The sequence below is a fragment of the Acinonyx jubatus genome, chromosome F2, assembly GCF_027475565.1.
Source record: "Acinonyx jubatus isolate Ajub_Pintada_27869175 chromosome F2, VMU_Ajub_asm_v1.0, whole genome shotgun sequence".
NCBI lineage: Eukaryota > Metazoa > Chordata > Mammalia > Carnivora > Felidae > Acinonyx > Acinonyx jubatus.
Genome location: NC_069394.1, coordinates 81,635,443 through 81,647,751, shown reverse-complemented (window position 1 = coordinate 81,647,751; position 12,309 = coordinate 81,635,443). Strand labels below are relative to the sequence as shown.

Sequence of the window (12,309 nt, the reverse complement as noted above, 5' to 3'; positions counted from 1 at the left end):
AGGTAGGATAGATGGTAGTCATTGCAAAACGAACACCTACCTGTAGGTGGTGGGTGTCCTGGGTGCCCAGGGTAGGTGAGAAGTTGAAGCTGGTTTATAAGCTGGGAGGAATGTCAGCTGATGTGGCTTGCGGTCCTGTGGACTGAGGTAGGCGAGCTGGAAATGGAACAAATTCATGCGTGAGAACCTTCCTTCTCTCTGAGTAATAGAGTTGTCTTCTAAAAACGATCCCTTGTCTGTTCTCAAAATGGTAAACTAAATATGGTTTGGTCTTTGAAACTGAAATTACCTTATTATAAAATATCTTAAAACAACTTAATATTTTTCTCAGTGATATTGTTCCTAGAACAGGTATTCTTAAGACTGCAGAAAAAATTAGAAAGTTTCCTTTGATATTTAAAAAAATAATAAACAAGCTTTATGTGTATGCCTTTGCCTAGGTAATTTGTGTTTTATTTGGTAGGGTCAGAGCAGGTAAAATATGTCCATGTACTTGATAAACACAGATGATTTATAAGCCATTGCATGGGACAAGACTGGTTTGTAGGCCAATTAGCAACCTAGAATGTGAAACCCTGACTCAGAAGCAGGTCATCTAAGAATGATGATTAAACTCTGTTCCCCATTGTTTCAACAGGCCCTATACAGTAGTGCTGTTTACTACCAGGTCCATTTACTCTAGACTGGCTCCCTCATTGGGAGTACAGAACCCTGAAGCTTATTCAAATGACTGTCTTCTCATTTCGCCTAAGACTGCACATAACCAGTGCCATTGTAGATGCAATGAAGGGTCCTTATCTATTACTTGCAGTGCAGCCATAGAGTTTTAGGGTTTAATCCCCATTCAGAACGCTAGTTGAGAATATTATTTGGTGATCTGGAAGAAGCAATGGGATGCTATAACTTATCTATGGCACCACCAAAACTATGCCCTTTGCTTGGTGCCTTTTTCCTTACTCTATACTCAGTTACAGACCCTTGTCTCTTTAGGTTTCAGTGCTGAGTAGACATGAAAAGTGGGAATACCAAATGACCCCTCATTCGAGAGTGAATTGGGGAATTAATGAGAGAAAATAAAACCACAGTCTTCCCAGGGCTGCTGGGTTAATTCGGTACGTTTTGAGTAATAAACTTTCTTAGCTAAGATCCCTCCTTCCCTTCCTCCCTCTCTCCTTTCCTTCATTTATCTTGTTCTAATTCAGTATTTCACTAGGATACTAATACTTCCCTTCCCACACCTGTACGTTAGAACAATGTAGAAGTCTCACCTTGTGAATTACCTGTATAAAGCATTTTAAATACCTGTTATTGTTCCTGAGGGTAGGAACTAAGTCTTATACCTTGTATCCCCAAAAGCCTGAATAAATACTCATCAATTAATTCAACTTGGTGTACCAAGCATATGTTGATCACCTATAAAGTATAAAGCTCTGGGCTAAGAGTTGTTTTAGGCACATAGGGGATAAGAAATATGATCCCTGCCCTCAAGAAACTTCCAGGCGTGGATGTCTGTTGGCCATCTGTTTGTCTTCTTTAGAGAAATGTCTGTGCCTGTATTCTGCCCATTTTTAAATTGGATTATTTGTTTTTTGGGTGTTAAGTTGTATCGATTCTTTATATATTTGGGTACTAACTCTTTATCAGATATGTCATTTGCAAGTATCTTCTCCCATTCAATAGGTTGCCTTGTTGTTTTGTTGATTACTTCTTTTGTTGTGCAGAAGCTTTATATTGTGATGTAGTCTGCATAGTTTGTTTTTGCTTTTGTGTTCCTTGCCTCAGGAGACATACCTAGAAAAATGTTGCTACTGTTCATGTCAGAGAAATTACTGCCTGTGCTCTCTTCTGGGATTTTTATGGTTTCAGATCTCACATTTAGGTCTTTAACCATCTGGAGTTTATTTTTGTGTATGGCATAAGAAAGTGGACCAGTTTCATTCTTTTGCAGGTAACTGTCCAATTTTCCCAATACCATTTGTTAAAGAGACTCTCTCTTTCCCATTGTATATTCTTTCCTCCTTTCTCAAAGATTAATTGACCATATAGTTGTGGGTTTATTTCTGTATAACCAGGGAAATGCACATCAAAACTACAGTGAGCTATCACCTCACACCTGTTAGAATGGCTAAAATAAAAAACCTAAGAAACAACAAGTATTGGCAAGGGTATAGAGGAAAAGGAAACCTTATATACTGTTGGGATTGCAAACTGGGGTAGCCCCTATAGGAAAGTTGAAAATAGAACGTAAAAAGTTAAAAATAGTTGAGAAAGAGAATCCCAAGTAGGCCTCTCGCTGCCAGCACAGAGCCCAGCGTAGGGCTCAATTCCATGAACCCTGAGATCATGACCTGTGTCAAATCAGTTGTTGGACGCTCAACCCTTAAGTCACCAGGCACCTCTATCCATGTAACTTATACACAGATGTTCATAGCACCATTATTTCAGTAATGTAAAAAAAAAAAAAAAATAGAGACAACCCAAAAATGTGGTATATTCATATGATGGAATATTATTCCACAACAAAAATGAATGATGTACTGACACATGCTACCATGTGGATTATCCTTGAAAACATTATGCTAGGTGAAAGAAGCCAGTCACAAAAGGACACATATTGTGTGATTCCATTCATGTAAAGTATCCAAAATAGGCAAATCTATAGAGACAGAAAGGAGATTACGTGTCTCTGGGTACTTGGGGGAGGGGAGGATGAGGAGGCTGCTTAGTAGACTGAAATTTCCTTTTGGGGTGATGAAAATGTCCTGGAATAAGGTAGTATTGATGGTTGCAGAACATTGTGACTATACCTAATGCCACTGAATTGGACACCTTAAAATGGTTAAAATGGTAAATTTTATGCTATATGTATTCTGCCCTGTTAATAAAAACAGGGTGAATTTTGTGGTATGTGAATTATGTCTCAAAACTGCTATAGAAATGAAAGGCATAATAGCTTGGATTAATCACCAGGAAACTGTGCTGAGGGAAAAAAAAAATCCAATGCCAATGACTATGAACTGGACAATTCTGTTTTTATAACTTTTTGAAGTGGCAGAATTTTAGAAATGGAAGACAGATTAATAGCGTCTAGATGTTGGGATGGGGGTGGGGAGATAGTGGGAAGTGGGTTATAAAAGGCAGCATAAAGAATTCTTGTAGTGATAGAATTGGTCAGTGTCTTTTTTTTAGTGTTTTTTTAAATTTATTTAAGCAATCTCTACACCCAACATGGGATTCAAACTCACAACCCCAAGATCAAGAGTCTCATGTTCTTCTGATTGAACTAGCCAGGTGCCCTGGAACTCTTCAGTGTCTTGACTGGTATTGGATATAGGATCCTAAACATGTAGTAAAACTGTAGAGCACTGAACACACACATGAACACGTGCACACGAGCACAAGTGAAATGTGTTTTTCTGAAATCTGAATAAGACTGGTGGATTGTATCAATGTCAGTGTCCTAGCTGTGATGTTGTACTATTATTTGCTAGTATACTACTACACTAGTGGGGGAGACTGGGCAAAGTGTACATCCGAGCTCGATAGCATACCTTATAGTTGCATGTGAATCCATGGTTACCTTGTTAGAAATTTGCAATACAGGTTAGAGTCTGGAACTGTGAGGCCTCCCGCTTTGCTTTTCTTTTTCAACATTACTTTGGCTATTCAAGGTCTTTTCTTGTTCCATACAAATTTTAGGATTGTTTGTTCTAGCTCTGTGAAAAATGCTGGTGTTATTTTAACAGGGATTACTTCTTACTCTTGTCTTGGCCCAGTTATAGTCTTATCTCCACAAGCAATGCCCCAGATCATACTCCGGGATGGACCAAGCTTACAGCAGGTTTTGTTTTAGTTTGGCTTGGTTAATTCCAGTAATGCAGTATTTTCCAAAAATAAATAGGATGTGCAAGTAAAGAAAAGGCCTTTCTCAGACTTTTTTGGCATCCTTTAGTTAAGTCACTTTTACCAAAGAGAGATTGTTATTCCTTCCCGTTCATTGATATTAGAAAGTTTGTATGTCACACTTGTATTTTAGCAAAGAGAAAATATCATTTTTTAAATGAATAAAAACCACATTTCTGTGCAGTAGAAATCATCCTGTTAACATCTCGTCATGTTACAAAGATAAACAACAGGATTAACTGTTTACTTTAGGAGCGCAGTCTGGTTGTTTTTCAGGAGAAGAACACAATGTCCTGCTGTATCTGGTTTCCCGTCTGTCGAGCGGGTTGGTGGAGCTGGGGAAAGGCCCTCCACCCACTCAGCCCTCTGCTGTCCCTCTCTCCTCCTTTTCTTCCTCTTCCCTCCCTCCTTGCTGTGACCCTTCCTCCCCCTGTTCATGTTCAAACACTTCTTCTCTCTCCTCCCTTCTCTTCCCTTTTCCCTCTCCTCCTTCCTTTCTCCTGCTTTTTTCCCCTCACTTCATCCTCCGATTTCTTCCATTTCTTCCTTAAAATAGAGGCTTAGCAAGAAATCATAATGTGGAGAGAAAGATCCTGTTGATCTTTAGAGGCTGCTTAAGTTGACACTGACCTGGAAGAAAGCGGCTGGACTGACTCTGATTCCGGGAATTCTTGGTGGACTGCTAAGAACTGCTCCCATAACCCAGGCAAACATCCCACATGTTCACGTAATCTCCCCTCTGACTGTCCATGCGTACACACACACACGCACGCACGCGCAGACACACACGAATCTACTGTTTCTCTCTCTTCTTCATTTGTGTTTCTGTGATACTGAGTCAGTGAGTGAAAAGAAAGGGAAAAATGAATATTTTTCCAAAGTGGGGGAGGGACATTTAAAACTTCAAAGAATAATTAAATTACAGTCTCTCTGAAACTCCCTCTACAACAGTTTTGCTTTCCTTATTCCTAGTGCTTTGTTCTGTTGCTTTTGCAGATTGACAATATGTGAATTTTTAGAATTCTTAAAGTATTCCTCAATTGGCATGATGTGCCATTAAGCTGGTAACAGAAGGAAAAGAAATTCTTAAAGATAAATATTAACTCCATAATGGACTTTTATACTTCCAACATGATGTGGATGGGATTGAACAGTGAACCTCTTATCTGTATTATTTTATGTTGCTGGGAATGCGCAGTGGAATGTAGTTTCATTTGGCACCTGTTTTAGTCAGTTCTTCCAACATGGTCCTGGCCTCACCCTCATGGCTCAGAAATGCATAGAATCAAAGTCCTGCTGAATGACTCCTGATGGCTGAAACGGGAGATTCTTGAACTACTTTTTGACTGTCTTATATTCCCAGCTGGGAGGGGTGGAGCATGGCTAATGGGGGGCAGGAGCAAGCTGAAGACCATGGGCATTTTCACAATTGTTTCTTGCTGTCCCGTGGATGACCAGGGCAGCATCGCAAGGCCGGGCACAAGTTGGTTTCATGTGTAGCAACACCCTTTCTGTGTGGGATAATGCACCCCCGTGCTGCTCTCATGCACTTTCCTCAAGCCCCTTCACCAAGGTGCACACGCCTACTACAGACTTAGGAGAGCAGGCACATGATAAGAGAAAAGAATCTTGTCCATGAAGTGCATTTGTAGTAGTGAATTTGCCTGGCGAGCAAAGGACACCAAGATTTTGAGCGCAGATTAGGTGCAAGCATTTACTAGGTGTGAAGCAGACTTCAGTTAATCTCCATTGTACCCGTGTGGAGCCGGGGGCCCACATCCAGCAACAGCAGAGCTCAAAAGAGAGCCCGTCTTCTCCAGACCTGCCGTTCCCCTGCCCCACGTGCTTCCAATCACGAAAATGAGAGGAAGGATCTCATGTGGGGTCAGGGTCTACATTTTAGGCATGGGTGGAACATTGATTTTAAATAAGTGGCATCCACTTGCCAGACTTTTATTCCAAGAATTTTGAATGGCAAAGTCTGTCTCATGGAATGAATGCAGTTCTGAGGCACTTATTCAAACCACTAACATCCTATTTCCTCCCTGTGACACATTTTCTCTCTGCTGTTGGAAGTTTATCGCTGCTAAGAATAGCAATGCCCCCCTCAGGCTACGTGTATGGTACCCACCAGCAGTGCTTCGGGCTCAGTGATACGTGGAGTATGAAAAGTCACCTAGACCTGAGCCCTAGCTTGCACGGATTTGAGATTACTGATCGTGCACATCTTCCTTGCCCAGTGGGTATTCTGTGGCAGGAAAGCAAAAGGATGTACTCAACCTGCTTTTCCAAAGTGGAAGCCCAGTTTTATTAACACTGACCATCACATCACTTTAAAATGTCCGATCTCCTAATCTCCATGGGGCTTGGCTAGCAGCTGAGCTCACAGCATTTCAGACGTTACTAAGAACAGTGCGAGTGTCAGCTGGTTCTCCCTCTGAGCATGACCACATGCCGATACAGTGTCTGCTCAGATGCCTCCGATGCTGGTCTGATATACCTTAGACTGAAATAATTGAGAAGGCCACCAACGAGTAAGCAAGAGAGAGGTGCCTGGGTAGCTCAGTCAGTTAAGCATCCAAATCGTGATTTCGGCTCAGGTCACAGTCTCATGGTCATGATCTCACAGTCATGGTGTCGCAGTCGTGAGAGTGAGCCCCCAGTCAGGCTCTGAGCTGAGCATGGAGCCTACTTAAGATTTTCTCCCTCCCCTTCCCTTTCCCTCTGCCCCTCCCCACTTGCGTGTGCTCTTGCTTACATGTGTGCACTCTCTCTGTCAATAAATTAAAAAATGAAAGGAAAAAGAAAAAGAAATCATAGGCTAGTGTAGACCCTTCCCTGACCCTCACCCATCATCGTGACCATGTTCTTCTGTCTCCTCCCTGAAATGCTTTTCTAATGCATTCTCACATGCTGACAGAGGCCAAGAGAAAACAGCAGTCGCACAAGGGTTGGGGATCAAGGGTGAGGGCCAGGGCCCATGGGATGAGCTCACAAGCTGGTGCCTCATCCACGAGTGTTCACTCAGTGTTGCCAGACTCTAGGTTTCTTAAGACCACAGGAAATTTGAGGTTTGCATAAAATCTCCCAATTTTTATTATATGTTAACTAATTTAGAAATGTTTTAACACTATATAAACCAAAGAAAACATATCAACCAGCTGGACGTGGCCCGTGAACACCACTTTGCAGCTTCACTATTTTCTGTGAGACAGTTGCCATTGATCAGAGCAGTGACCTCATGTTGGTCTAAGGAGACCCTCTGCAAAGTTCTCCATTCAAGCCATCCTCCACCCTGTGCCAAGACTTCTGTTTCTGAAACAGTGATTTTATCAAACCCCATCAGGTGTCACCCTGTTGTTGACTCATTGATGGCAGGAGGTAGGTGTGCTGCCTGGCACACATGCCCGTCATTTGTCACCCCTGGTTTCCTCTCAGGTCAGCCTCCACCAGGCCGTCATCACATGGCCGTTGCCTCCAGCCACTACTGGGCGTCACGCTACCAGCCACGTCCAACCACGAGACGCCTCCACTAGGTCAATGCCTCTCTTTCCTACCCCTACCTGGTCCTTTCCTTCCCGTCCCATTTTCTCCTCTCTTTACAAATGCTTGTCAACATTTTAATTTTATTATTAATATAACTTTGATTATAAATATAACTTAAATTTACAATAATGCATTGGAAAAAAAAGAACAATGCAAATTGAAATCACAATTATTAGTCTTTACCCTTTTTACCACTTTACTAATCTCTTCTCTCTTTCTTTTTTTTTTTTTTCTTCCTCTCTCTCTCTTTTTCTTTCTTGTTTTCTAGCTTTCTTTCAATTTCGTAGTCATGGAAAAGCTCCTTCCCATTACAGGATTTTGTATATGTTGTTTTCTATGTTTTAAGTCCTCTTCTCTCAAACTTTTGCATGATTGGCTTATCCTTCTTTAGGACTCAGCTCTTTTAAGAAACCTTCCCTGACCACCCTGGTTAGACCATCCCACCCTAAGTTGTATCTAAAGGCACTCTGCGTATTGCCTTGCTAGCACTCCCACAGTTTGTGATTGTATATTTATATGCATATTAGGTGTTTCCCGAAGGAGGCACAGAGGGCAGGGTCTATGTAGCTCATTGCCAGATTCCTAGTGCCTTGCAGGCAGCCTGAGCCAGCAGCAGTCCTGCTGTATTTAGCACATAAATAAGTGGATCATAGATTTACTAGATGCCACCCAAAAGCCAGAGCACTGTTTTGGTATACAGTGAAAAACCCACAAGTGCCATTGTTATTAAGAATCTTGTGACATTTATATCATGGCTGTGTGGACCTCTGTGCCTCACTGCATTTCTTTTGTCTGACATAGCAATTGTGTTCAAACAAATCAAGATGTCTTTTAAGAAAAAAGAACATCTCACACTCAAGTCTGCAAATTTAGGATGGAAACTTTCCAAATACTCTCAAAACTTATAAATAATGGCTAAAGAGCCATTATGCTTTCCTATATAGCACATGCAAAATATCCATGGGATCATAATTTCTCCTGGATGTAAATTGAAGAAAAAAATAGAAGACTGCCTTCAGAATAGCAGAGTGAGGACACAGTGAATTCTGTCCCTAACAAATATTTTAGCTGGAGAAAACTTTAAAAATCATGTAAAGCCTCAGGAAGTTTTCCTAAAGGCATACAGCAAATGGAGAAACATTCCATCAATAGAACCAAGAAAGTCTACTAAGTGTCAGAAAGAACAAGGAGTCCGTGGCCCTTGAGACATGATCCATGCCCCCACCAGCCCAAGTTGTCTTAAGAAGACTGTTCTGAGGTTCTGCTATAGTACTGCAGTCAAGAAGAAGCCCCCACTCCCCTCAGCTCACAGTCTAGGGTACAGTTTCACTGTGGGAGATCTCCTAGCCCACGTTGCAGCTCTACCCCAAGTGTGGTGGGCCAAGAATACTGGCCCAGTTGTCCTATCCCAGCTCACCCATAGGACAGAGGCACCAGAGCAGAGAAGCAGTCCCAGATCAGTGTCCCCACCCCCACCCCAAAACACACTCTGGATCCAAAGTGTAACTCCAGGAGAAGGGAACTCCATCCTCACCCCCGGGTCTGTGAAGTGGCACAGAGGTTCTGCCCAGAGGACAAGAGGTTATAAGGAAGAAGAGCCCTATGGCACTGCCTGAGAGAATTGACCTTTTTTGAAACAGAGTACAATCCTCTGCTCAAGGGTGTTGTTGAAAGTAATGGGGATCTTGGTGGAGAGCAATTCCAAGACTGCCTATAGCCCTGTGATACTGTGTCAATAAAGAGATGACCAAGCAATCAGCAGTTTTAACAGAGAGCGTCAGGGAAAAGACATAGCCAAGAAGAACCCTCCTAGTATCACAGTAAAACTTTCAGACTCAAGAAGGGTGTGCTCAGCTGCCCCCACTCAGGAGCAATCAGAGCAACCCACAGGGAAGATTTGGAGTGCAAGCCTCACTGGCACTGCAGGCCTCAGCACCCCTGCAACCATACTAGGTGAATAGTAGGCTGCTCTGACCCAGGAGCAGCTCCTAGGAAGCTAGACTTTAAAATAAAGGCGATGCATCCCTGGCAGTTTGGCAGCCCAAGGCCATGCCCTCCCAGGAGTGACTCCGAAGGAGTAATACAAGCCCTGGCTGATGGAGAGGCAGGAGCACAAAATCCTACCTCCTTGAACCATGATAGCAACCTCCAAGGTGTATACACCCAACGGCAAAGAGTAAAAATCTAACTTCCAAGCGGGCTTAAGCACAACCTTTCAAAGTAGCTTATGCTGACCTATGGGCAACCCCTAGGTAACCATGTGAAAAGATTAAAACCAAACAAAAAAAAAAAATCGGAGCAGGAACATCACATACTGCAGCCTGCAGGAAAAAGTTCAGACAAGTCACTAAATAACTGATTAACAACAGTACCAACCCCCTGGGGTAGGCGAGTTATCCATATCTAGAGTTGCCACAATACACTGTCAAAAATGCTCAGTTGTCAACAAAAAATTACAAGATTTATGAAGAAACAAGGAAGTGTGACCTATACACAGGAGGAAAAAAGTGCAGGCAGCTGAAGGGGCCCACATGTTGGACTTAGCAGACAAAAATTTCTTTTATTTTATTTTATTTTTTTTACATTTTATTTATTTTTGAGAGAGAGAGAGAGCACAAGTGGAGGAGGGGAAGAGAGAGGGAGACATAGAATCTGAAGCAGGCTCCAGGCTCTGAGCTGTCAGCACAGAGCCCAACTCGGGGCTCAAACCCATGAACCGTGAGATCATGACCTGAGCCGAAGTCAGTTGCTTAACCGACTGAGCCACCCAGGCACCCCAGCAGACAAAAATTTCAAAGCAGCCATTATAAATATGTTTAGAGAATTCAAGGAAGCCATACCTCAGGAGTTAAAGGGTGGAATGTTGACGGTGTCTAATCAAATGGAAAAAATCAGTAAAAAGATACAACTCTAGGAACACTTGGATGGCTCAGTTGTTTAAGTGTCTGACTTCAGCTCAGGTCATGATCTCGCAATTCATGAGTTCGAGCCCCACATTGGACTCACTCCTGTCAGTGCAGAGACTGCTTTGGATCCTCTCTCTCTCTCCCCGCCCCCCTCATTTTCTCTGCCTCTCCACCATTGGACTCACGTGCTCGCTCTCTCTCGCTCTCTCTCTCTCAAAATAAACAGAAGAAAAAGATACAACCTATAAAAAAGAACCACATGGGAAATCTAAAGTTAGAAAGTGTAATAACCAAAATGAAAACTTCACTAGATAGACTCAGCAGTAGATTTGAGCTGACAGAAGAAAGGTTGTGAATATGAATCCAGAGTAATTGAGCTTGCACAATGTGAAGGAGAGAGGGGGAAAAATGTCGAGCGCTCACTTTGGCAGCACTTACACTAAAATTGGAATGGCGCAGAAACTGCTATAGCCTCTGCACAAAGATGACATGCAACTTTGTGAAACATTACATATCTTTTTATTTTAAAAAAATTTTTTAACGTTTATTTATTTTTCAGAGAGAGAGACAGCGTGAGCAGGGGGAGGGCAGAGAGAGACAGAGAGAGGGAGACACAGAATCCAAAACAGGCTCCAGGCTTTGATCTGTCAGCACAGAGCCCGACACGGGGCTCCAACTTGGGAACAGAGAGATCATGACCTGAGCTGAAGTCAGACACTCAACCGAGTGACCCACCCAGGCACCCTGAAGCATTACATATTTTTAAGACTTTCATCAAATTTAAAATTCTTCCCAAAAAGAGTATGGTAATTTCAATAGGATGTTAAAACTCAATCTCCAATTTATGACTACAGAGTATTTTAGAGATTCAGAGTACTTGTGAAGACTTTTAAATAACTCAATCTTGGCTCAGTTGATTAAGTGTCTGGCTCTTGATCTCTGCTCAGGCCATGATCTCAGAGTTCATGAGTTTGAGCCCCACTCGATTCTGTCTCTCCCTCCCTCTACTCTTCCCCTCTGCTCTCACTTTCTCAAAATAAATACGTTTTAAATTAATAAATACTCAATCTTTATGAAGAAACAGGACACACCAAAATAAATCATTTCTGTACGATTATAGAAATCTCCCAAATAGCAAATATCCTTAGAGGGGAAATAAAAGAAGGAAGAAAATGAGGGGCGCCTGGGTGGCTCAGTCGGTTAAGCATCCGACTTCAGCCAGGTCACGATCTCGCGGTCCGTGGGTTCGAGCCCCGCGTCGGGCTCTGGGCTGACAACTCAGAGCCTGGAGCCTGCTTCCCATTCTGTGTCTCCCTCTCTCTCTGCCCCTCACCCACTCGCACTCTGTCTCTTTCTCTCAAAAAATAAACATTTAAAAATATTTTTTTTAAGAATGAAGAAAATGAAACAGAACCTCATAGAGATGTGGGACACCATTACGTGCACCGACATACATGTAATGGGAGTGGTAGAATGGCAGGAAAGTTGGGAGGAGGGTGCAGAAAAACCATCTGAGTAAATAGTAGCTGAAATGTTTCAGATTTGACTGGTAAACTTTGCTCATCTGGAAGCAGCAGCTCAAGTGTCCATTAATAGATGAATGGATAAAGATCTGAGGGGTGTGTGTATGTGTGTGTATTTACTAAATTTTTTCAAACTTTTGATAAATCATTCAAATCCCATACAGATTTTTCAAGGAAAAAAAAAACAATCCCTGTCAACTTATCATATGAAAATAATATAAATAGTCAATTGCTTTGAGAAATGAAATTAAATCTACTATGAAAAGTAAAATTAAAGGTCAGTATCACTCATGGACATAGAAAAATCCCAAACAAAACATAGCAAATAGGATCTTGGCTTTATCTCAGGAGTAAAAAAAAATGCTTTAACTTAAAAAGCTATGATTGTCATTTACAACATTATCAGAGGAGATGAAATCATATAGTCATTC

The 12,309-nt window shown here is 42.0% G+C and overlaps 1 protein-coding gene and 1 non-coding gene across 3 annotated transcripts in view; both read left to right on the top strand.

The window, feature by feature from the left end:
• The window catches only part of SPIDR (scaffold protein involved in DNA repair), a 493,308-nt gene that overhangs the window by 399,681 nt on the left and 81,318 nt on the right, over window positions 1–12,309 (top strand). The gene's annotated exons all lie outside the window — the stretch shown is intronic.
• LOC113594768 (U6 spliceosomal RNA) lies at window positions 10,771–10,874 on the top strand. The gene has a single exon (XR_003415211.1). It is a non-coding gene; the product is annotated as a U6 spliceosomal RNA (small nuclear RNA).